The following is a 26678-nucleotide window of genomic DNA, read 5'->3' on the forward strand; positions in this document are numbered from 1 at the left end:
CCTCACCCTGTGCACTATTGGGCTGTCCCAGGTTCGGCCCGATTCATGTTTTTTCGCGGAATGATTTGTCTATTTATCTAGAGAGACCAGATTTGCAGAAAACCCCCTAAGCATCATGCATATAATAACTTCTTAACCATGCATCGGTTTAAAACAAATTATATATGAAAAATGCTTAGATTTTTGTCTAGTTTCTACATTTCCAACTTTCATCCATGTTTAAAATGATGTTTTTTTAAATTTGCTTAAATGACATGTTAAATTGTTTTGTTTCATAACTAATTAGCCATAGGTCGGTTTTAAATAAACTGTATATGTAAATGGGGTAGAAAAATGCATAGATTAACATGGTGCACTTTGTTTTACTATTAAATAATAGTAAAATATGCTTTAGGACAGAACAGTACCAAATCTAAAATAGATAGTTTACTTAGGCTTCACCTCTTGCCATGTTTAACAACATTTAATATTGTTGAGTAGCATAAATGGAGCAAACTAAAGAACTTGAATGTGGTGTCCCGTCAATATGCAACTTGTTGCATGTTGAGCTCCACTTAATTTGTAGTATTGTTTGTTGCACTTTGCCATGCCATGCCTCTTTAAACAGGTCATGCATCATACTTAGTTGCGCATCATGTCATGTTCATGTGATGGTTGTTTACCATCTTGTTTCCTTCTTTCCGGTGTTGCTTCTTCTTGATAGTTTCGGTAACGTTGCGTTTGTGAGGATCTGTTCGACTATGTCCGTTTGTATTCTTCATGGACTCGTTCTTCAATTCCTTGCAGGATCCCAGGCAAGATGACCATTACCCTCGATATCACTTCTATCTTTTCTTGCTAGTTGTTCGCTCTATCGTTATGTCGCGCTACCTGCCACTTGTTTATCATGCCTCCCATATTGCCACGTCAAGCCTTTAACCCACCTTCCTAGCAAACCATTGTTTGGCTATGTTACCGCTTTGCTCAGCCCCTCTTATAGCGTTGTTAGTTGCGGGTGAAGTTGGAGTTTGTTCCAGGTTGGAACATGGATATGTTGGGATATCATATATCTCTTATTTTAATTAATGCATATATATACTTGGTAAAGGGTGGAAGCCTCGGCCTTTTGCCTGGTGTTTTGTTCCACTCTTGTCACCCTAGTTTTCGTCATACCGGTGTTATGTTCCTTGATTTTGTGTTCCTAACGCGGTTGGGGTTATGGGACCCCCTTGACAGTTCGCTTTGAATAAAACTCCTCCAGCAAGGCCCAGCCATGGTTTTAACATTTGCCACCACCACCTATTAATTTTTCCTTGGGAGTCGCGCTCCCGAGGGTCATCTTTATTTAACCCCCCCTCGGGCCAGTGCTTCTCTAAGTGTTGGGCCGAACTGAGTAGACTGCGGGGCCACCTTGGGGAAACTTGAGGGCTAGTTTTACTCGTAGGATGTCTCATCCGGTGTGCCTTGAGAACGAGATATGTGTAGCTCCTATCGGGATTTGTCGGCACATTTGGGCGGTCTTGCTGGTCTTGTTTTACCATTGTCGAAATGTCTTGTAACCGGGATTCCGAGTCTGACCGGGTCATTCTGGGAGAAGGAATATCCTTCGTTGATCGTGAGAGCTTGTGATGGGCTAAGTTGGAACACCCCTGCAGGGTTTAAACTTTTGAGAGTCGTGCCCGCGGTTATGTGGCATATGGGAATTTGTTAATATCCGGTTGTAGAAAACTTGACACTTGACTTAATTAAAATGAATCAACCACGTGAGTAGCTGTGACGGTCTCTTTTCGGCGGAGTCCGGGAAGTGAACACGATTTTGGGTTATGTTTGAACGTAAGTAGTTTCAGGATCACTTCTTGATCACTTTTGCGTAGCTTCTCATCTTACTCTTATTTGTGTATGTTAGCCACCATATTTGCTTAGTGCTTGCTACAACTCCACCTCATTGCTACCATCCTACCCATAAGCTTAAATAGTCTTGATCGCGAGGGTTTTGAGATTGCTGAGTCCTCGTGACTCACGGATACTTCCAAAATAGTTGCAGGTGCCGATGATAGCAGTGCAAGTGACGCAACCGAGCTCAAGTGGGAGTTTGATGAAGATATTGATCGTTTTTATGTGTCTTTTCCGGATGATCGGTAGTGGTGCCTAGCTGGGACGAACAGGGATCTAGCATTTGGGGTTGTCTTCTTTTATTTTGGTTCCGTAGTCGGACCTTGATTGTACTCTGGATGATGTATGTTTAACTTGTTATTTGTGTGAAGTGGCGATTGTAAACAAACTCTTTATCCCTTTCTTATTCAGTACATGGGATTGTGTGAAGATTACCCCTCTTGCGACAAAACCACCATGCGGTTATGCCTCTAAGTCGTGCCTCGACACGTGGGAGATATAGCCGCATCGTGGGCGTTACATGCCGGCACACGACTTGGTGTTTCTTGATGTGTCTTGGGTGCTAGCCCAACCCCTCTATTTATATGTTGAGCCTTGGGGTTGAAACTTGGAGTAAAAGCCTACACAAAGTCGGTTTCACCCGAAAGGCAAGAGTCCTTCTGGGACTCCAGGACCACACGCCAGGGTTCCCGGCATCTGGACCTAGATGCCAGGGACCCTGGCGTCTGGCCCTTGGACTCCACAAAACTTCATTTTGCGCTTTACAAAAACCTTGTGGGCTTTCTCCTTTGGGCCAAATAAAGTGTTCTCATACCCAAACATTTCGAGAAACATCCGGAACCCCTTCCGGTGAATCCCGGAACCCTTCCGGAGACCAAACACTATTATCCCATATATAAATCTTTATATCCGGACCATTCCGGAGTTCCTCGTCATGTCCGTGATCTCATCTGGGACTCCGAACAACATTCGGTCACCAACATACATAACTCATATAATACTATATCGTCAACGAACGTTAAGCGTGCTGACCCTACGGGTTCGAGAACTATGTAGAAATGACCGACACATCTCTTTGATCAATAACCAATAGCAGAACCTGGATGCGCATATTGGCTCCTACATATTCTACGAAGATCTTTATCGTTCGAACCGCATAACAACATACGTTGTTCCCTTTGTCATCGGTATGTTACTTGCCCGAGATTCGATCGTCGGTATCATCATACCTAGTTCAATCTCGTTATCGGCAAGTCTCTTTACTCGTTCTATAAGCAACATCTCGCAACTAACTTATTAGTCACATTTCTTGCAAGGCTTATAGTGATGTGCATTACCGAGAGGGCCCAGAGATACCTCTCGGACAATCAGAGTGACAAATCCTAATCGCGGTCTATGCCAACTCAACAAACACCATCAGAGACACCTGTAGAGCATCTTTATAATCACCCAGTTACATTGTGATGTTTGATAGCACACTAAGTGTTCCTCCGGTATTCGGGAGTTGCATAATCTCATAGTCATAGGGACATGTATAAGTTATGAAGAAAGCAATAGAAATAAACTAAACGATCAAAGTGCTAAGCTAACGGATGGGTCAAGTCAATCACATCATTCTCTAATGATGTGATCCCGTTCGTCAAATGACAACTCATGTCTATGGCTAGGAAACTTAACCATCTTTGATTAACGAGCTAGTCAAGTAGAGGCATACTAGTGACACTCTGTTTGTCTATGTATTCACACATGTACTAAGTTTCCGGTTAATACAATTCTAGCATGAATAAAAAACATTTATCATGATATAAGGAAATATAAATAACAACTTTATTATTGCCTCTAGGGCATATTTCCTTCATTTGGCTCACCAAAGTACTCATGGACGGTGGCAACGGATTGAACCTCATCTACGAAGATACGCTCCAAAAAATGCAGATGGACAAAAGTCGCGTTGAGCAAAGCGGCACCACTTTCCGAGGCATCATCCCCAGTCGAGAAGCAATAAGCTCGGGGAGGATCAAACTCGATGTCGTATTCGGCATGCCGGAGAACTATAGGTCCGAAGAGTTGCTCTTCCACGTGGCACCTTTCCACATCTGATATCACGCCCTGTTAGGGCGAGAAGCATTCATATGCTTTCAAGCCATACCCCATTACGGGTACATGAAGCTCAAAATGCCAGGGCCCAACGGAGTTATCACTATCACCAGTGATCCGGATATAGCACTCCGCGCCGAAAACAAAACTACATCCCTAGCCCTCGAGGCGCTATCTGAGGCCCTTACGGCCGAGGAATTGACCACTCTGCGCTCTACACTGGACAAGGACGATGTAATCCTCGACAAGAGGCCCAAATCCATTTCCTTTAAACCAGCAGATGAAATAGTCAAATTTCAAGTACATCCAATGGATCCTAATAAAACTTCAGCCATTGGAGCACAGCTAGATCCAACTATAGACGCCGCTTTAAGAGCGTTTTTGCGCGAAAATTGGGACATCTTTGACTAGCATCCTTCGGATATGCCAGGAATCCCACTCAGACTGGCCGAACACATACTCAATATAATAAAAGGCTTTAAACCAGTCAAGCAAACATTGCGGCGATTTTCCAAACCCAAGCGACAAGCCATGGGGGAGGAGCTAGCCAAACTACTTAAAGCCAGGTTCATCGGAGAGATCAAACACCCGGACTGGCTAGCAAACCTGGTCATGGTGCCAAAGAAGGATAAATCCTGGTGCCTTTGTGTCAATTTCAAAGACCTAAACAAGGCCTGCCCTAAGGACCCCTTCCCACTACCCCGCATTGACTAAATCATTGATGCAACTACAGGACATGATTCACTGTGCTTCCTCGATGCATACTCCGGATACCATCAAATTAAGATGAGGGAATCCGATCTAGCCGCAACGGCATTCATCATCCCATATGGGCCTTTCTGCTTCAACACTATGCCTTTCAGACTCAAAGTGTTGGCGCCACCTACCAATGCATGATTCAAAAATGCCTGGAAAAACAAATTGGCAAGATAGTGGAGGTATATGTAGATGATGTAGTCATCAAAACTAAACATGTCGAATCATTGGTGGACGACTTGTGCCTCACATTCGACAACCTCCGAACATATGACATATGGCTCAATCCGGAAAAATGCATTTTCGGCATCCTGGCCGGAAAGCTGCTCGGGTTCATTGTTTCCAATAGAGGAATCGAAGCAAATCCAGCCAAAATCTGAGCCTTGTCGCAATTGGCAACACCAACAGACCTAATGCAGGTCCAAAAACTAGCTGGGTGTGTGGCAGCCTTGAGGTGCTTTATCTTCAGATTGGGAGAAAAGGCACTTCCACTTTATCGCCTGCTCCAACGTACCGATCACTTCGAGTGGACGGATGCGGCAATGGTCGGGTTGGAAGAAATAAAAACTTTCTTAGAAAATAACCCAATCCTTGCCGCACCAAACGTCGGTGAACCTATGCTACTGTACATATCAGCAACTCACCAGGTAGTGAGCGTTGTGCTTGTTGTCGAACGAGAGGAAAAGGGACACAAATTCCCACTCCAAAAAATAGTATACTATGTATCGGCGGTCCTTAACCATGCAAATCCCGATACCCGCATTACCAAAAGATAGCGTATGCGGTCTTCATGGCATCTTGAAAACTGCGGCACTACTTTCAAGAGTGCTCGATCACGGTGGCCTCTGAAGTGCCACTCAATGACATCATAAACAATCGTGACTCCACCGGACGCATTGCCAAATGGGCTATCGAGCTCTTACCATTTGAAATAACATACAAGCCACGTCGAGCTATTAAATCTCAGGTGTTGGCCGACTTTGTCGCGAATGGACAGAAGTTGAACTCCCCAAAGAGTACAGCACATACTCCAACTGGGTGATGTACTTCGACGGCTCCAAAATATTAGCCGGATTGGGAGCTGGTGTCATCCTAACATCCCCTATAGGGGACACAGTCCGTTATGTATTACAAATCATGTATATGGACTCCAATAATGCGGTTGAATATGAGGCGCTCCTGCATGGACTCCGGATGGCCGTTTCTATGGGCATATAACGCCTTGAGGTGCATGGGGATTCAAACCTCGCGACATCTCAAATAAATGGAGAATTCAACACAAAAGATCCAAAGATGGCGGCCTACTTCAATGTCCTACTTAGAATATCAGCTCGATTTGAGGGGCTCGAGTTTCATCATGTGGCTCGAGATAGTAATCAAGCAGCACACATCCTTGCTCGAATGGGCCCTAAACATGACCCCGTCCCGCCTAACACCTTTTTGGAAAGGCTTTTCAAGCCATCTGTGGTATGGCAAGATGAGAGCGAAAATACCAGTCCGGCGCCGATCACACCCCCGGATGCCGAACACGATTCGGATATCATCGGGGGCTCGGGCACTTAGCCGACGCCTTCCGCTCATGTAATCATGGCGGTTATTGCTCCATGGACCGAACCCTTCTTGGCCTACCTTAATAGGCAGGAGCTACCTAATGATTAGAAAGAGGCTCGTCGCATAGTACGACGCTCCAAGGCCTACAAAGTTCACGAAAGAGAACTCTACAAGAAAAGCACTAGTGGAGTTCTTCAAAGATGTATCTCCGAAGAGGAGGGGCAGCAGCTCTTGGCCGAAATACATGTTGGCCTCGGCGGCCATCACATTGCAGCTCGGGCCCTTGTAAGCAAATCCTTTCGTACAGGCTTCTTCTGGCCCACGGCCCGAGCAGATGCACAGGCCCTTGTACAACGTTGTGTAGGATGCCAGCTCTTCGCCAATCAAAGCCATATGCCTCCTACTGCCTTAAGAACTATCCCCATTACCTGGCCTTTCGCGGTCTGGGGGCTAGACATGGTCGGACCCCTTAAAGGGGGAAGCCATAAGAAGAAATATTTACTGGTCATGGTGGATAAATTCACTAAGTGGATAGAGGCCAAACCAGTAAAAACTGCTGAAGCCGGGCCGGTAATAGACTTTATATCTGGTGTCGTACACCATTATGGTGTCCCGCACAACATTATTACTGACAATGGCTCTAACTTTACAGCCGATGAGGTAAAAATTGGTGCGCTAACATGGGCATCAAGGTCGATTACGCCTTCGTATATCACCCTCAAACAAACGGTCAAGTCGAGCGGGCCAATGGCCTGATAATGAGCGGCATCAAACCCAAACTAGTGCGATCCCTAAAGGAGTCAGATAAACACTAGGTTGAGGAACTTGATTCCGTACTCTAGGGGCTGCGGACCACGCCCAACCTCACGACCGGATACACACCATTCTTCATGGTGTACGACACAAAGGTTGTCTTGCCCTGCGACATTATTCATGATTCACCTCGAGTGCGCATGTATGAAGAGAAAGAGGTCGAGCTCGATCGGCAAGACGACTTAGATGTCCTGGAGGAGGAGCACGATGTCGCAAAAGTATGTTCCGCATTCTATCAACAACAAGCTCGAAGATACCAAAGCAGAGAAGTGCGGGCAAAGACTTACAACGTCGGTGAGCTTGTTTTATGCCTCCCAGAGAAGAAAAAGGACAAACTCAAACCAAAATGGGAGGGTCCCTTTATTATAGACGAAGTTATGATGGTAGGAGCCTACCGCCTTCACAATGCATCGGATAATCGCTTAGAACCGAACCCTTGGAACGTTGCCCGGCTCCGAAGATTCTATGCATAAGTACGGCCATGCTTCTTATTCGTTCTTTTGTCTCCTTTTCAATTTTTCTTCTTTTTTTCATTGTTATACGTTTCCCATGGTGTGTTCAGATAGGCCAAACACTTGAGGGGTACACATCCTTAAATGTATACACCCCAACATGATTGGGGGCTTCTGTAAGTAGAAGTTTATTATCATATAAAGCCTAGAGCTCACAATATGTGTGTCGTTTTCGGATATACATCCTTTCTTGCCATTATATGCACCTATATGACTTAAGTTTTTTGCCAAGCTGGGTTTCCTCACTCTTATGCTTATGCCCTACGTTCCCGATTGTTTAGCTAGGGCATAAACGGAGCACCTCTGCGATTGTTACAACCGGGTCATCCGGACATGTACCTCAGACGGGTGAAGCCGAAAGCTAGCGTACTTAAGGGAATAATTGGTCGGCACTAAAACGATAGATTGTTGATGTATTGCAATCATCTATAAGCACTTCGAGACGGTTTTTCCGTACTACGAACCACATGCCCCGGCACGTGTAATCATAATATGCCGACCCAAGGAAAGGAACCTTTAACGGAACTATTTTCCTTGGAATATGTTTCTTACATACGTAATATAACATACATCCCGAACTCGAATTTTTTGTCTGTTCGAGCAGAATTACTGGGTTGCCTGGTTTCCGAAAGGATACTTCTTTTTGTCCTACGTATTCGGAAACACTCCACCATTATTGGTCTAGAGGTTAAAGCCGAAAGCCTGCGATGACAAAATCATTTCACATGTTCGGATCAAACCATCGGTTGATGATAAATGTACATTGATACATGAAGTTAAAAGCCTATTACTCTCTATGCCGTCTATAAGACTGTCTAATCTGCAGTCTTCCTGCGAATATTTCGCAACAATCATTACTTGATCATAGACTTTAAAGGGATTTCCTTCCCATCTGGTCCATGTGGTCCTACTCAGGCCATATGATTCGGATCCAGCTTTGAGAAGCATGTCTTCACCATGTCACAGGCTTCTCGTGCGCCTTCACGGCACGCAGACGTCTTCCATAGCTCGAACCGACGCTGAGCACCTTTGGACAGGTTCGCCAGGCCCTCCATACTTTCTGGAGGAATATCAGATGGCCATAATGCCTTCACCATACTCCTCATGGCTTTCCGGGCCCGAGCATGCACGGCGGACAACTCCTTTAGCATGTCACCTTGAAACCCGAACACTTCCTCCTCTGGTCGACCAGTTAATAGACCTGTCGCAACAAATTCATGATATTCTGCATTATCGACTAAACATGAGTACCTATGGTGGTCCTGAATAAGAGTGGAAAACGAACATGCCACCTTTCAACTTTTCATTTTCCTTCCGAGCGGCTGATAGTTGAGCCTTCAAGCTCTTTATCTCTTCGGATTGTTTGTCCTTTTCCTCCTCAAGTTTTCTTTCCCTGGATGCGCCCATCATGGTCCCTTTCAACTCCGCTAGTTTGGCGGTGACCGCACTCAATTGCGCCTGGTTTGTGTTCAGCTCCTGAGCTAGCATAGTGTTATTTTCTTGCAAAACCTGCAAAAAATTATCGATCCTTAAATCAGTTTGCTTCGCTGTTTCAAGTCTCGGGGGCTACTGGCATACGACCATGCAAAATTGCGTCAAATTTTACCTGTATATTCTTCAAGAACAGCTGAATAACTCCGGCAAGGTCATCTCGAGCGGCTCGGATATATGCATCTATCGAACTCAGTGCGACGAATTCTTGTTCGGTCAAGGCTGGAGCACACATAGCTTCCTTTAATCGACGGTGATTCATCATGCTCTCCACTTCGGAATTCGTGACCGACACGTCATCTGAATCCTCTTGAGGAGGCGAAACGGGCGTGGCGTCGGCTTGCGTCCTAGCTGACGAGTCCGGCACCAGATTAGGGGACATTTGGCTCATCAGGCGTTTCCCCACCGTTTGTCCTGTACTCCTAAAGATTAATAGACAAAAAGGGGAGACTCTCAACAATTCGGACTCATGCCTAGGTGATACGTCTCCAACGTATCTATAATTTTTTATTGTTTCATGCTATTATATTATCCGTTTTGGATGTTTAATGGGCTTTAATATACCTTTTTATATTAATTTTGGGACTAACCTATTAACCGAAAGCCTAGTGCAAATTGCTGTTTTTTTGCCTATTTCAGTGTTTCGCGGAAAAGAAATGTCAAAAGGAATCCAAACGGAATGAAACCTTTGCGTGGATCTTTTTTGGAACAAACGTGATCCAGGAGACTTGGAGTGGACGTCAAGGAAGCAGCGAGGGAGCCACGAGGCAGGAGGGCGCGCCCCCACCCTCGTGGGCCCCTCACAGCTCCACCGACCTATTTCTTTTGCCTATATATACTCTTATACCCTAAAACCTTCAAGGAGAGCAACGAAACACCTTTTCCACCGCCGCAACCTTCGGTACCCATGAGATCCCATCTTGGGGCCTTTTTCGGCGCTCCACCGGAGGGGGATTCGATCACGGAGGGCTTCTACATCAACACCATAGCCTCTCCGATGATGTGTGAGTAGTTTATCACAGACCTTCGGGTCCATAGTTATTAGCTAGATGGCTTCTTCTCTCTCTTTGGATCTCAATACAAAGTTCTCCTCGATCTTCTTGGAGATCTATTCGATGTAACTCTTTTTACGGTGTGTTTGCCGAGATCCGATGAATTGTGGGTTTATGACTTGATTATCTATGAATATTATTTGATTCTTCTCTGAATTCTTATATGCATGATTTGATATCTTTGCAAGTCTCTTCGAATTATCGGTTTAGTTTGGCCTACTAGATTGATCTTTCTTGCAATGGGAGAAGTGCTTAGCTTTGGGTTCAATCTTGTGGTGTCCTTTCATAGTGACAGCAGGGGCAGCAAGGCACGTATTGTATTGTTGCCATCAAGGATAAAATATGGGGTTTATATCATATTGCTTGAGTTTATCCCTCTACATCATGTCATCTTGCCTAAAGCGTTACTCCGTTCTTATGAACTTAATACTCTAGATGCATGCTGGATAGTGGTCGATGTGTGGAGTAATAGTAGTAGATGCAGAATCATTTCAGTCCACTTATTACGGACGTGATTCCTATATTCATGATCATTGCCTTAGATATCATCATAACTATGCGCTTTTCTATCAATTGCTCGGCAGTAATTTGTTCACCCACAATAATACTTGCTATCTTGAGAGAAGCAACTTGTGAAACCTATGGCCCCCGGGTCTACTTTACATCATATTAGTTTCCCGTCAACTAGCCATTTCTGTCGCCGTTTATTTTGCAATCTTTACTTTCCAATCTATACAAAAATACCAAAAATATTTATCTTATTATCTTTATCAGATCTCACTTTCGTAAGTGACGTGACGGGATTGACAACCCCTTTATCACGTTGGTTGCGAGGTTCTTGTTTGTTTGTGCAGGTACTAGGCCACTTGCGTGTAGTCTCCTACTGGATTGATACCTTGGTTCTCAAAAACTGAGGGAAATACTTACGCTAATTTGTTGCATCACCCTTTCCTCTTCAAGGGAAAACCAACACATGCTCAATAGGTAGCAAGAAGGATTTGTGGCGCCGTTGCCGGGGAGATCAACGCACAAGTCAAGACATACCAAGTACCCATCACAAACTCTTATCCCTCGCATTACATTATTTGCCATTTGCCTCTCGTTTTCCTCTCCCCCACTTCACCAATGCCGTTTTATTCGCCCTCTTTTCTGTTCGCCTCTTTTTGCTTGCCTCTTGTTTGCTTGTGTGTTGGTTTGATTGTTTGTCACGATGGCTCAAGACAATACTAAATTGTGTGATTTTTCCAATGCCAACAATAATGATTTTATTAGCACTCCGATTGCTCCTCTTACCAATGTTGAATCTTGTGAAATTAATACTGCTTTGCTAAATCTTGTCATGAAAGATCAATTTGCTGGCCTTCCTAGTGAAGATGCCGCTACCCATATAAATGAAGGAAATATGCCCTAGAGGCAATAATAAAGTTATTATTTATTTCCTTATATCATGATAAATGTTTATTATTCATGCTAGAATTGTATTAACCGTAAACATAATACATGTGTGAATACATAGACAAACATAGTGTCACTAGTATGCCTCTACTTGACTAGCTAGTTAATCAAAGATGGTTGAGTTTCCTAACCATGGACATGAGTTGTCATTTGATTAACGGGATCACATCATTAGGAGAATTATGTGATTGACTTGACCCATTCCGTTAGCTTAGCACTAGATCGTTTAGTTTGTTGCTATTGCTTTCTTCATGACTTATACATGTTCCTATGACTATGAGATTATCCAACTCCCGATTACCGGAGGAACACTTTGTGTGCTACCGAACGTCACAATGTAACTGGGTGATTATAAAGGTGCTCTACTGGTGTCTCCGAAGGTACTTGTTGAGTTGGCATGTATCGAGATTAGGATTTGTCACTCCGATTGTCGGAGAGGTATCTCTGGGCCCACTCGGTAATGCACATCACTATAAGCCTTGCAAGCAATGCGACTAATGAGTTAGTTGCGGGATGATGCATTATGGAACGAGTAAAGAGACTTGCCGATAACGAGATTGAACTAGGTATTGAGATACCGACGATCGAATCTCGGGCAAGTAACATACCGATGACAAAGGGAACAACGTATGTTGTTATGCGGTTCGACCGATAAAGATCTTCGTAGAATATGTTGGAGCCAATATGGGCATCCAGGTTCCGTTATTGGTTATTGACCAGAGAGATGTCCCGGTCATGTCTACATAGTTCTCGAACCCATAGGGTCCGCACGCTTAACGTTCGTTGATGATATAGTATTTATGAGTTATGTATGTTGGTAGCCGAATGTTGTTCAGAGTTTCGGATAAGATCACGGACATGACGAGGAACTCCGGAATGGTCCGGAGATAAAGTTTGATATATCGGATAATAGTGTTTGCTCTCCGGAAGGGTTCCGGAATTCACCGGAAGGGGTTCCGAATGTTTCCCGAAATGTTGGGTATGAGAACACTTTATTTGGGCCAAAGGGGAAAGCCCACTAGGCTTTTAGAAAGTGCAAAAGGAAGTTTTGCAGAGACCAGAGGCTAGACGCCAGGAACCCTAGCGTCTAGGGAGTAGACGCCGGGAACCCTGGCGTCTAGCCCTGGAGTCTGAGTAGGACTCTTGTCTTTCGGGCAAAACCGACTTTGAGGAGGCTTTTACTCCAAGTTTCCACCCCAGGGCTCAACCTATAAATAGAGGGGCGGGCTAGCCCCAAAGACACATCAAGAAACACCAAGCCGTTTGCCGGAAACCCCGTCCCCTCTAGTTTATCCTCCGTCATAGTTTTCGTAGTGCTTAGGCGAAGCCCTGCGAAGATTGTTCTTCACCAACACCGTCACCACACCGTCGTTCTGCCGGAACTCATCTACTACTTCGCCCGTCTTGCTGGATCAAGAAGGCGAGGACGTCATCGAGCTGAATGTGTGCTGAACGCGGAGGTGTCGTACGTTCGGTACTTGATCGAGACGAATCGTGAAGGTGTACGACTACATCAACCACGTTGATATACGATTCCTCTTACGGTCTACAAGGGTACGTAGACATAATCTCCCCTCTCGTTGCTATGGATAACCATGATCTTGCGTGTGCGTAGGAAATTTTTGAAATTACTACGTTCCCCAACACTAAACAGCTTTGTTGATTTATGTGATATGCAAAATAAGAAAGATGTGGATAATGATATTGTTAAATTGAAGCCATTTCCGTTTTCGCTTAAAGATCGTGCTAAAACTTGGTTCCCCTCTTTACCTAAAAACAGTATTGATTCATGGAATAAGTGCAAAGATGCTTTTATCTCTAAGTATTTTCCTCCCGCTAAGATCATCTCTCTTAGAAACGATATTATGAATTTTAAGCAACTTGATCATGAGCCTGTTGCACAAGCTTGGGAGAGGATGAAATTAATGATACATAATTGTCCTACACATGGTTTGAATTTATGGATGATTATACAAAAAAGTTATGTTGGGTTGAATTTTTCTTCTAAAAATCTTTTAGATTCGGCTGCGGGAGGCACTTTTATGGAAATCACTTTAGGAGAAGCTACTAAACTCCTAGATAATATTATGGTTAATTATTCTCAATGGCACACCGAAAGATCTACTAGTAAAAAGGTTCATGTGATAGAAGAGATTAATGTCTTGAGTGGAAAGATGGATGAACTTATGAAATTGTTTGCTAATAAGAGTGTTTCTTCTGATCCTAATGATATGCCTTTGTCTACTTCGATTTAGAATAGTAGTGAATCCATGGATGTGAATTTTGTTGGTAGGAACAATTTTGGTAACAACGCGTATAGAGGAAACTTTAATTCTAGGTCGTTCCCTAGTAATTCATCTAATAATTATGGTAATTCCTACAACAACTCTTATGGAAATTTTAATAAGATGCCCTCTGATTTTGAGACTAGTGTTAAAGAATTTATGAATTCACAAAATAATTTCAATGCTTTGCTTGAAGAAAAATTGCTTAAGATTGATGAGTTGGCTAGGAACGTGGATAGAATTTCTCTTGATGTTGATTCTTTGAAACTTAGATCTACTCCACCTAAGCATGATATCAATGAGTCTCTCAAAGCCATGAGAATTTCCATTGATGAGTGCAAAGAAAGAACCGCTAGGATGCGTGCTAAGAAAGATTACTTTGTGAAAGCGTGTTCTTCTAGTTTTCATGATAATAATGATGAAGATCTAAAAGTGATTGGTGTGTATCCTATTAAATCTTTGTTTGCCAATATGAATCTTGATAAAGATGGGATTGGAGATGAGTCAACTTTAGTTAGAAGGCGTCCCAATGATTCGGAGTTCTTAGATCTTGATGCAAAAATTGGTAAAAGTGGGATTGAAGAGGTCAAAAATTTATATCGCAATGAACCCACTATTTTGGATTTCAAGGAATTTAATTATGATAATTGCTCTTTGATAGATTTTATTTCCTTGTTGCAATCCGTGCTAAATTCTCCTCATGCTTACAATCAAAACAAAGCTTTCACTAAACATATCGTTGATGCTTTAATGCAATCCTATGAAGAAAAGCTTGAATTGGAAGTTTCTATTCCTAGAAAACTTTATGATGAGTGCGAACGTACTATTAAAATTAAAATTAAAGATCATGAATTCTATGCTTTATGTGATTTGGGTGCTAGTGTTTCCATGATTCCCAAAACTTTGTGTGATGTGCTAGGTTTCCGTGAATTTGATGATTGTTCTTTAAATTTGCATCTTGCGGATTCCACAATTAAGAAACCTATGGGAAGGATTAATGATGTTATTATTGTTGCAAATAGGAATTATGTGCCCATAGATTTCATTGTTCTTGATATAGATTACAATCCTACTTGTCCTATTATTCTTGGTAGACCTTTCCTTAGAACGATTGGTGCAATTATTGATATGAAATAAGGAAATATTAGATTTCAATTTCCATTAAGGAAAGGCATGTGACACTTTCCTAGGAAGAAAATTAAATTAACTTATGAATCTATTATGAGGGCCACTTATGGGTCGCATACCAAAGATGACAATACCTAGATCTATTCTTACTTTTATGCCTAGCTAGGGGCGTTAAACGATAGCGCTTGTTGGGAGGCAACCCAATTTTATTTTTGTTCCTTGCTTTTTGTTCTTGTTTAGTAATAAATAAACCATCTATCCTCTGTTATGATTGTGTTTTTATGTTTTAATTAGTGTTTGTGCCAAGTAAAACCTTTAGGATCTTCTTGGATGATTGTTGTTCGATCTTGCTGGAAAAAAACAAAAAGTATGCGCTCACGAGAATAATTTTCATTTTTAACCAGAGAGCGATAAAATACCAATTCCAACTGAGGTAGATAAATATACAAATTATTTAGGTCTTCCTATTTTTTTAGGATTTTTTTAGTTACAGAAGTATTCAAAACCTACAGATTACTACAGACTGTTCTGTTTTTGACAAATTCTGTTTTTCGTGTGTTGTTTGCTTATTTTGAGGAATCTATGGCTAGTATCGGGGGGTATGAACCATAGAGAAGTTGTAATACAGTAGGTTTAACACTAATATAAATAAAGAATGACTTCATTACAATACCTTAAGTGGTGATTTGTTTTCTTATACTAACGGAGCTCATGAGATTTTCTGTTGAGTTTTGTGTTGTGAAGTTTTCAAGTTTTTGGGTAAAGATTTGATGGATTTTGGAACAAGGAGTGGCAAGAGCCTAAGCTTGGGGATGCCCAAGGCACCCCAAGGTAAAATCCAAGGACAACCAAAAGCCTAAGCTTGGGGATGCCCTGGAAGGCATCCCCTCTTTCGTCTTCGTCTATCGGCAACTTTACTTGAGGCTATATTTTTATTCACCACAATCATCCTTGATGTACACACCTTTTGGGGAGATACACACATGAATTGGAATTTATTAGAATACTCTATCTGCTTCACTTATATCCTTTGAGCTAGATAATTTTGCTCTAGTGCTTCACTTATATTTTCTTTTTAGAGCACAGTGGTGGTTTTATTTTGTACAAATTATTGATCTCTCATGCTTCACTTATATTATTTTAAGAGTATTTTAGAACATCATGGTAATTTGCTTTGGTTATGAAATTAGTCCTAATATGATAGGCATTCAAGATGGGTATGATAAAAAACTTTCATAAAAAGTGCATTGAATACTATGAGAAGTTTGATTCTTTATGATTGTTTTGAGATATGAAGATGGTGGTATTAGAGTCATTCTAGTTGAGTAGTTGTGAATTTGAGAGATACTTGTGTTAAAGTTTGTGATTCTCGTAGCATGCACGTATGGTGAACCGTTATGTGATGAAGTCGGAGCATGATTTATTTTTTGATTGTCTTCCTTACGAGTGGCGGTCGGGGACGAGCGATGGTCTTTTCCTACCAATCTGTCCCCCTAGGAGCATGCGCGTAATACTTCATTTTGATAACTAATAGATTTTTGCAATAAGTATGTGAGTTCTTTATGACTAATGTTGAGTCCATGGATTATACGCACTCTCACCCTTCCATCATTGCTAGCCTCTCTAGTACCACGCAACTTTCGCCGGTACCAAAAACCCACCATTTACCTTCCTCAAAACAGCCACCATACCTACCTATTATGGCATTTCCATAGCCATTCCGAGATATATTGCCATGCAACTTTCCGCCGTTTCATTTATTATGACACGCTCCATCATTGTCATATTGCTTTGCATGATCATGTAGTTGACATCATATTTGTGGCAAAGCCACCATTCATAATTTTCCATACATGTCACTCTTGATTCATTGCACATCCCGGTACACCGCCAGAGGCATTCACGTAGAGTCATATTTTGTTCTAAGTATCGAGTTGTAATTCTTGAGTTGTAAGTAAATAAAAGTGTGATGATCATCATTATTAAAGCATTGTCCCAGTGAGGAAAGGATGATGGAGACTATGATTCCCCCACAAGTCGGAATGAGACTCCGGACAAAAAAGAAAAAAAGAAACAAAAGAGGCCATAAAAAAGAGAAAAGGCCCAAATAAAAAATGAGAGAAAAAGAGAGAAGGGGCAATGCTACTATCCTTTTACCACACTTGTTCTTCAAAGTAGCACCATGATCTTCATGATAGAGAGTCTCCTATGTTGTCACTTTCATATACTAGTGGGAATTTTTCATTATATAACTTGGCTTGTATATTCCAATGATGGGCTTCCTCAAAATGCCCTAGGTCTTCGTGACCAAGCAAGTTGGATGCACACCCAACTAGTTTATTTTGTTGAGCTTTCATACATTTATAGCTCTAATGCATCCGTTGCATGGCAATCCCTACCCACTCACATTAATATCTATTGATGGGCATATCCATAGCCCGTTGATACGCCTAGTTGATGTGAGACTATCTTCTCCATTTTGTCTTCTCCACAACCACCATTCTATTCCACCAATAGTGCTATATCCATGGCTCACACTCATGTATTGCGTGAAGATTGAAAAAGTTTGAGAACATCAAAAGTATGAAACAATTGTTTGGCTTGTCATTGGGGTTGTGCATGATTGAAATATTTTGTGTGATGAAGATAGAGCATAGCCAGACTATATGATTTTGTAGGGATATCTTTCTTTGGCCATGTTATTTTGAGAAGACATAATTGCTTAGTTAGTATGCTTGAAGTATTATTATTTTTATGTCAATATTAAACTTTTATCTTGAATCTTTCTGATGTGAATATTCATGCCACAATACAGAGAATTACATTGAAAATTATGTTAGGGAGCATTCCACATCAAAATATTCTGTTTTTATCATTTACCTACTCGAGGCCGAGCAAGAATTAAGGTCGGGGATGATTGATACGTCTCCAACGTATCTATAAATTTTGATTGTTCCATGCTATTATATTATCCGTTTTGGATATTTAATGGGCTTTAATATACCTTTTTATATTATTTTTGGGACTAACCTATTAACTGAAAGCCAAGTGCAAATTGCTGTTTTTTTTGCCTATTTCAGTGTTTCGCAGAAAAGGATATCAAACGGAATCCAAACGGAATGAAACCTTCGTGAGGATCTTTTTTGGAACTAATGTGATCCAGGAGACTTGGAGTGGACGTCAAGGAAGCAGTGAGGGGGGCACGAGGCAGGAGGGCGCGCCCCCACCCTCGTGGGCCCCTCGCAGCTCCACCGGCCTATTTCTTTCGCCTATATATACTCTTATACCCTAAAACCTCTGTGGAGAGCAACGCCACACCTTTTCCACTGCCGCAACCTTTTGTACTCGTGAGATCCCATCTTGGGGCCTTTCTCGGTGCTCCGCTGGAGGGGGATTCGATCACGGAGGGCTTCTACATCAACACCATAGCCTCTCCAATGATGTGTGAGTAGTTTACCACAGACCTTCGGGTCCATAGTTATTAGCTAGATGGCTTCTTCTCTCTCTTTGGATCTCAATACAAAGTTCTCCTCGATATTCTTGGAGATCTATTCGATGTAACTCTTTTTGTTGTGTGTTTGCCAAGATCTGATGAATTGTGGGTTTATGACTTGATTATATATGAATATTATTTGATTCTTCTCTGAATTATTATATGCATGATTTGATATCTTTGCAAGTCTCTTTGAATTATCGGTTTAGTTTGGCCTACTAGATTGATCTTGCTTGCAATGGGAGAAGTGCTTAGCTTTGGGTTCAATCTTGCGGTGTCCTTTCCCAGTGACAGCAGGGGCAGCAAGGCACGTATTTTATTGTTGCCATCGAGGATAAAAAGATGGGGTTTATATCATATTGCTTGAGTTTATCCCTCTACATCATGTCATCTTGCCTAAAGTGTTACTCCATTCTTATGAACTTAATACTCTAGATGCATGCTGGATAGCGGTCGATGTCTGGAGTAATAGTAGTAGATGCAGAATCGTTTCGGTCTACTTATCACGGACGTGATGCCTATATTCATGATCATTGCCTTAGATATCATCATAACTATGCGCTTTTCTATCAATTGCTCGGCAGTAATTTGTTCACCCACCGTAATACTTGCTATCTTGAGAGAAGCCACTAGTGAAACCTATGGCCCCCGGGTCTACTTTACATCATATTAGTTTCCCGTCAATTAGCCATTTCTGTCGCCGTTTATTTTGCAATCTTTACTTTCCAATCTATACAAAAATACCAAAAATATTTATCTTATTATCTTTATCAGATCTTACTTTCGTAAGTGACCGTGAAGGGATTGACAACCCCTTTATCGCGTTGGTTGCGAGGTTCTTGTTTGTTTGTGCAGGTACTAGGCAACTTGCGTGTAGTCTCCTAATGGATTGATACCTTGGTTCTCAAAAACTGAGAGAAATAGTTACGCTACTTTGCTGCATCACCCTTTCCTCTTCAAGGGAAAACCAACACATGCTCAAGAGGTAGCACTAGGCTTGCATTAAAGCATACATACCTCTTGGAAGACTGTGAGGTCTCCGCAGTACTCCCGGTCCCTTTTCGTTTTGAACGACGACCTTGTGTGGGGGCGCCCTCGAGGAGATACGGTCCCTGGAGCACCGATCCTGTTAAAATCCAGATCAGTACAACATGTAAGGATGCAGATGAGGATCTCTTCTTAGTAAGCCTCTGGATACTCACAATGCAGAATGGGTAAAGGCGAGGGCAGTCGGCGATGATGGCCACTTCCGAACCGTCAAAGCTCACCTGATAGAATACCCCATCGTCGAATTCTCTCTCTCTCTCTCTCTCTATATATATATATATATATCTGGATCCTCACAAAAGCCAGGATCTTCGTCACGATTTTGATCCTTCGGCTGGGGAGCAGGACAGTGGACGTCCTCGATCATCCTCCTTCGTGACTAGTTGGTGGCAACAAAAAGTGCATGCGATTAGTGTGTGCAATGCAGTGAAATAAGCACAGACGAATCAAGATCTTGCCCATTCAATAGGGGTGTACATGGAATAGGCCTCCCGACAGTTTAACCGGAGAAAATCTTCTTTTTCGCCCTTGTACAGATCGGCCAAAATTGAAGCCAGTTCGGCTGAGGTATCCGGACCTTGCCATCTGTAACGGGACTCGTCGTCTTCTTCGTTGTAACACTACAAGGGAGTTACTCTGGATTGAAGGGGCTGGACGCACCTCTTTATTGCAATTGTCATGACCTAAACTATTGAGAGTTCGGAGTGGGCGAGCAGCCTGACCTTGCTGACCAACCTCTGTATCTCCGCATCGTCCTCTTCTTTGGGACTTCGGGGGCGCCAGTTGAGGTGCTTCTTTAGAGGAGCGCTGGAAAATTCAGGGAGACCGCGCCTGACTGGATCCAGCAGCAGAACATCGTCCATATAGAACCACTCTGAAGACCACTTCGGGTATGCTTCTTTAGGTATTCCTACAGGGTATCTGGATCCTGCAATACGCCATACTTCGGCACCACCCACTTCAAATATGGAACCTCCTTGGTGGCGGGGAACGAGGAAGGGATGGATTGGAAATCCCAGGCCCCGTAATAGAAACGGGACGAAGCACACCCTCTCCTCCTTATTGGGGTTGGGGAAGTTCTCAGCCATCGCATCATTGCCTATTGAGTATAATCCCGCTCGAACGGGAACTAGATCTGCGAGGGGGGTAGCCCTACGTCTGGAGCCAGCTTAGTTGAAGATGAGGCACAGAGCAACTCTGCCAATCACCCTCTTGAGGGCCATGGGGGCGCGAAGAGGAGCCTGGGGTGCCGACCATGATGGAAGGCTTGGTTTTGTGGCTAGGCTTGGCCGTTTTTTCTTCTGCGCGGTGTGAGATGGCCTTTGGAGGTCCATATCTCTTTATATAGGTGTCGTCCGAGCATGGTGAGGGGCTTATTTGCGAAAAAGCATGGACCGTTCGTATTCACCCAGAGCGTGAAAATCGAAGTGCCGTCGGGGGGGGGGGGTTGTAAAAGACATTAAGGTTGTCGCCGGATTATCATTGGTACGAATTATAGTGAAGAACCCGCCTTGCAAAGCTGAAGACATGGGGCGAATATTGCATCGTCATTGAAGGCAGGTTCGGGGGCTACCGAGGGAGTCCTGGATTGTGGGGTCCTCGGGTGTCCGAGCTATGTAGCATGGGCTGGACTGATGGGCCTTGAAGATATAAGATAGAAGACCTTCCCCGTGTCTCGGTGGGACTCTCCTTTGCGTGGATGGCAAGCTTAACGCCCGGATGTGTAGTTTCCTTTTTCTGTAAACCGACTCTGTACAACCCTAGGCCCCTCCGGTGTCTATATAAACCGGAGGGTTTAGTCCGTAGAGGCTAACACAAATCATATAGGCTAGACATCTAGGGTTTAGCTTTGCGATCTCGAGGTAGATCAACTCTTGTAACCCCTATACTCATCAAATACAGCCAAGCGGGACGTAGGGTTTTACCTCCATTAAGAGGGCCCGAACCTGGGTAAACATCGTGTCTCCCTTGTCTCCTGTTACCTTCGATCCTCAGACGCACAGTTCGGGACCCCCTATCCGAGATCAGACGGTTTTGACACTGACAGATGTTGCTTCGGATTTGTTCGTGAGGGAAGTCCTCCTTCTGGATGATGTCCGATGGGGGGGGGGTTCGAATAGTCAGATGTGTCGGAGAAGAGGAGCGTTGGCCTGGGACGGGTGGATCCAGGCGTGGTGGTGGGGGTAGTGGCGCTCGGTAGGGTTACTATGTGTACAGAAGTCGAGGGAGGGAGGGTACATGTGAGCACCGATCCGGGAGATGGAAGAGTAGTGATAGTTCTTTTTTACAAGTGGGGTACCAATGCGTGGGTGGCCTTATGAATCATTTTCTTTGGTTCTGGCAGGTTGTAAATATGGCTAACTCTTGCTACTCATTTTGGTGGCTTTCGTGACTTCTCTTTTTAACACCACAGGCGAGCTCAACTTCTCGAATTTGGCTTCATGGAGGTCAGGTGTTCGGGCCGACTCCAAGTGTGGAGTCCGTAGAGTTGTGAGTTGGAGAGGCTCTAACAGGCCCTTAGTTCATTAGTCTGTGGTGGACTAGTCAAAACCAGAGTCCATAGTCCTTCGTGAGTGACCCCCCTCATCCCTCTACCATGATAGCTCATGGGCTTCTTCTTTGTCAACTAGAACCTTTTTATTTTCTCTTCCTCTATGACTTGATTCAACATATGTTGATTGTCTTGATCTATTGTTGTCTGCTTTGGACTATTGTTAACTTGTCAAGTAGAGCTAGGTGGGACCCCCCTCTCCCCGCTGACGTAGAATTAATTAATTGCACAATAATTTGTATTACAACAGGGATCAAACCCCAGGTTTGATATTTGTGTGTCTTGTAAAGGGGGGTATTCTTTCACTGGGAGGGAACGTTCCCGTCAATAGATAGGCGCCTGTGGTGACACCGTCAATCTCAAGACCAATCGACACATCTCTTAGAGGTGTTCATAGGGTAGGATTGGCATATGCGTGTGTTCATAGTGATGAGTACTCCCTCCGTCCGAAAAAAATTGTCTCTTAAATGGATATATCTAGCACCAAGTTAGTGTTAGATACATTCATTTAAGGGACAAGTTTGGGACAAGCTTTTTCAGACAGATGGGGTATATGTGAGCGTTGTGTGTGTCTGATGTTTCTCAGTAAACATCCTTTATTTTGATATTTTGTTTTTTGGGCTTGGTTGCAGATATTGCTGATCCTAACCTGTAACTAGGATATGGCAGGGGTAGTAAGTAGAGTACTTACTTATTTCATTTCCGTATCATTCTAAACTTGTGCTTTTTTTCGAAACAAGGGAAACCAGGCGGGAATCTCAAATTTTGAAATTTTGCTTTTATCTGAACAGCGAAGCCAACGTCACAAAAACCAGAGGGAGACCCACGTGACCACGTCGGTCTCCAGAACCCTCCGCCAACCGCACCAATGGCGCGGAAGAACAGAGGCAAGAAGACCAAATCCAGAAAAACCCCACCTTTCTCCACCCCGTTTCCTCCCCCACCGCCGATGGAGCCACAGGCCAAGGCGGCGAAGGCTTCGATCGATGTCCTCGCCGACTTCGACATCTGCAGCATTCTCCGCCGTCTCTCCCTCGCCGACCTCCTCCGTGCCGCCCACGCCTGCCACCGCTGGCGCCGCCTGGCCGCCGGCTGCCTCCCTCGCGCCCCTCCTCTCCTCGGCTACTTCTTCCACCCAACCGAGACCCCTCCCCCGCCCCCCCCTCCCGTATACCAAGAACGTCGACACCCCCGCCGTGTTCGTTCCCCTCGACGCCTCCTCCCCTCGCCTCTCCCTCGATTTCGCTCCGGACGCCTTCCGCTTCTTCCTCTTCGACTCGCATCAAGGCCTCCTGCTTTTCGAGCCGGCCGACGAGTTTCCCAAGAAGATGATCCCCCGCTTCCTCGTCCTCGACCCGTCCACCCGCCGCCGCATCCTCCTCCCGCCCCCGCCGCGCGACACGGTGCCCGATGACCGCCGCTGGCGCAACTCAAGGTACTACGTCGGCTGCGCGCTGCTCTCCCGCGCTCGCCCGGGAAAGCTCTGCTTCGAGGTTGTCTGCTTCGCCATCGACGGCGGCCACCCTCGCGCCTGGGTGGCGTCCGTCGACAACGGCGACTGCAGCTGGCGCGCGCTCCCGCGGGACGAGGAGGTCGTGGTCGAGTTCGATCCCTATTGGTTCGAGGGACGCTGCGTGCACGCCAGCGGCAAGATCTACTGGCACATCTGCAACTCTTGGCGCCTGCTCGTGCTGGACCCTGCCACACTCAAGTTCTCCTGCCTGCTGGTGCCGGACGCTATGTCATGCGGATCCTGCAAGTACCGCATCGGGGAGACGCCGGACGGGCGGCTTTGCTTGGTGACCGACGGCGAGAAACAGCTGCAGCTCTGGGTGCGCGGGGAGGGCAGGTCGAGTGACAACGGTTGGCTTCTGGAGAGGAGGATCGTGGATTTGAGCGTGGTGTGCGACATGGTTCCTGGCCTGCACAGGGACACGAAGATGAGGACCCTTAGGGTCTGGCCCAGCGACATGGACGCCGGTCGCACAGGGAAGGTGTTCATCAAGACCTGGGGATACGGGTACTACTCGTTCGATATGGACACCGGCAAGATGGAGAGCCTGTGGACGAAAGGTGGCAAGGAATATGGGCACCCCATGTTCGCCTACTTCCTGGCATGGCCGCCTGCGTTCCTCGCTCCAGAGAACTGACTTCGGTAATTTAGAAGACATCCCACTCCTGTTAATGATGTTATTTTTTGTTCAGCGATGCTGCTTGCTCTTTTGCACACTCAGATCATTTTTTTTCATGTGTTTGCTTGGAGTAGTTTGTTCCATGTGTATAATACCATGAGTAAGTGCATTAGCTCTGAAGTAGGCTAGTACAACTTGGAGGCACCAATGTTCATCCTTTCCAGAGTATCAGGTTATGAACTTATGATCACAGGTCTTGTTGGCTGTAGCTTTGGGAGTTCTTCTTGCAAGTAATTAAGTCTGTTTTACAAGTTATATGATCACAAGTCTTGTTGACTGTAGACTATACATTATAGCTGGTATAAGAGATACTGTATGACACACTTGATACTTCCCTAATTCCTGCTGTATAGTCTCTAGTCTATCCACATGTTCATTACCCTATACTGTCGTTGTATTGTGCATTCTGAAACTTTCCAAGTTACAACTTCTGAATTATTCTTACACATTAACTTCCTAGTACGCTCTGAATGAATTTTTGGCGTCCTGTATTACAGTCCCTTCATGTGACTTTCCTAGAACCTGTCATATTTTGGGAGTTTTGCTTTGGTACCCCGCCCCACATACGCACAAAAATAAAGTTCACACGAATCTTAAAGTTATTTAAAAAGGCTATCACCATATTAGTTTGGTACACACTACGTGGTAGGTAATTTTGGCACTAGGGATAACAGAATTTTTATCTCGTTAACTAGGTTGCTTATGGATTGTAATGTTTCTTTTGACACGGCAGTTTTGTACATTAGGTTTGCGTTTTAACCGTCTGCTCACTCTGGTTGCCTTGCTCGTTTTGATTTGTTATAAAACAGCTTTTAGGTTACCTTCAGATTTCCAAAATGCAGGTTGTTTTATATGCTGGAGGTTTGAGTGAGCTTCTTTTGTAGGGCTGTTGCAAGTTTGAGACTGGATCTTTTAGCTTCTGTTTATGAATTGTATACCTGGGAAATCAGAATAATGTGTTTTTCTATCGGAGACATTTGTCTTGTGGGACTGGGTTGAGAGACGGTCCTTACTATTCACATGAAGTTCCTAGCTGTCACGTCCGATGTCACCTTTACATTATCTCATCTTTACAATTGATAAGGATACTCTTGACTGTATTTTCAGGTATTTAGCCATTTAGAAGATCAAAGAAATCTAGAAATGATATTATAACATGCACATATGATTATATATGTGTCATTCACTCTGATCAGTTAAGTAATACCTTGTAATCCTCGCTGCATGGGGCCAATTGATGATGTTGTTTGGGGAGTTATATTCTCTTATTCAGTTTTCTTTTCATAATACAGTGATTGTCAGTTTGTCTGAATCGGTGCAATCTTTTCGACAGCTTACAGTAAAGAGAAAATCTTTCAGAATTTTAGAACAGTAAATAGCATAGACATGAGCTTGATGTTCTGGTTACGAGTCGGTTTGATCTTTTACTGCTTTCTCAGCTTGTTTGCTTGTGAATTATATTGGTTGTTTCAGTGCAAATTTGGTAGTTGATGCTTCTGTCATTTCTATGATTTAGGCCGTGTGGGTGACTTGTCAGGAATTGGGTGCATCTTCGTTTGAAGTTAACTCTTCATTTATGGGTCACTACTTACCTATTGCACTGCCATCTCGAAGCTCAGATTACCTTTGCCTTGGATGAGACTATTTATCTATGTTTGATGCTATGTTTCCAAGTGTCATTTGGATTTGGTGATATTCAGCGAAGCATACTGTTAAAATTGTTTCTTTGGACGATCCATCATTTTGGTCGTATTCAGTAATATTCGTCGCATTTCTACTTTCACCTTGATCTGTCTTGCGTCGGTGATTTGCTGGTCCTACCACTGATTGACCGTTGAACATCTTGAATTTGAATAGTATAGTACCGGTGTACACGAGCATCTTGAACATCTGATTTGGCTATTTATCGCATTAAGCCCATCTTCTGCAGACAATTGGACACACACAATGTTTGAATTGTAAACCACTTGTGTAGGTAAATGGTTGTCAACGTGCAAAACATGACGTTTGGTTGTGCGTGGCCTATGTTCTAGTCACCCCTTTTCACCAGTGGTGACCTTACCACACATTGACACTACACAGGCAGTACAAATTAAACATTGTTTCAGTCCTAACTAGTAAAAAAATGACAGTTCTTCCTAGTTACTAACAAGTTGCAGTACAAAATAACAGTCATATGGCTCAATAGAAGAAAGATCATCGATGTCGAATTAGGGGGGAAGTCCATCCTCATATTCTTTTTGTTTAGATCCTTGTGTTACATATATTTGCCCATACTGCCTCAGCCCACTCTAGCCTTTTGCTCTTTTAAGCTTCATTGTCAAATGCCTACACACCATGACTAGAGATATCAACATCATCAGTCGTCACATCTTCCTCATCC

The 26678-nt window shown here is 43.8% G+C and overlaps 1 pseudogene; it reads left to right on the top strand.

The window, feature by feature from the left end:
* Positions 1-22968: 22968 nt before the first annotated feature.
* On the top strand, positions 22969-25573 carry LOC147971254 (uncharacterized; annotated as a pseudogene).
* The last annotated feature ends 1105 nt before the right edge of the window (positions 25574-26678 follow it).

The sequence above is a fragment of the Triticum urartu genome, chromosome 5A (assembly GCF_056163025.1).
Source record: "Triticum urartu cultivar PI428250 chromosome 5A, HENAU_Tu73, whole genome shotgun sequence".
Classification (NCBI taxonomy): Eukaryota; Viridiplantae; Streptophyta; class Magnoliopsida; order Poales; family Poaceae; genus Triticum; species Triticum urartu.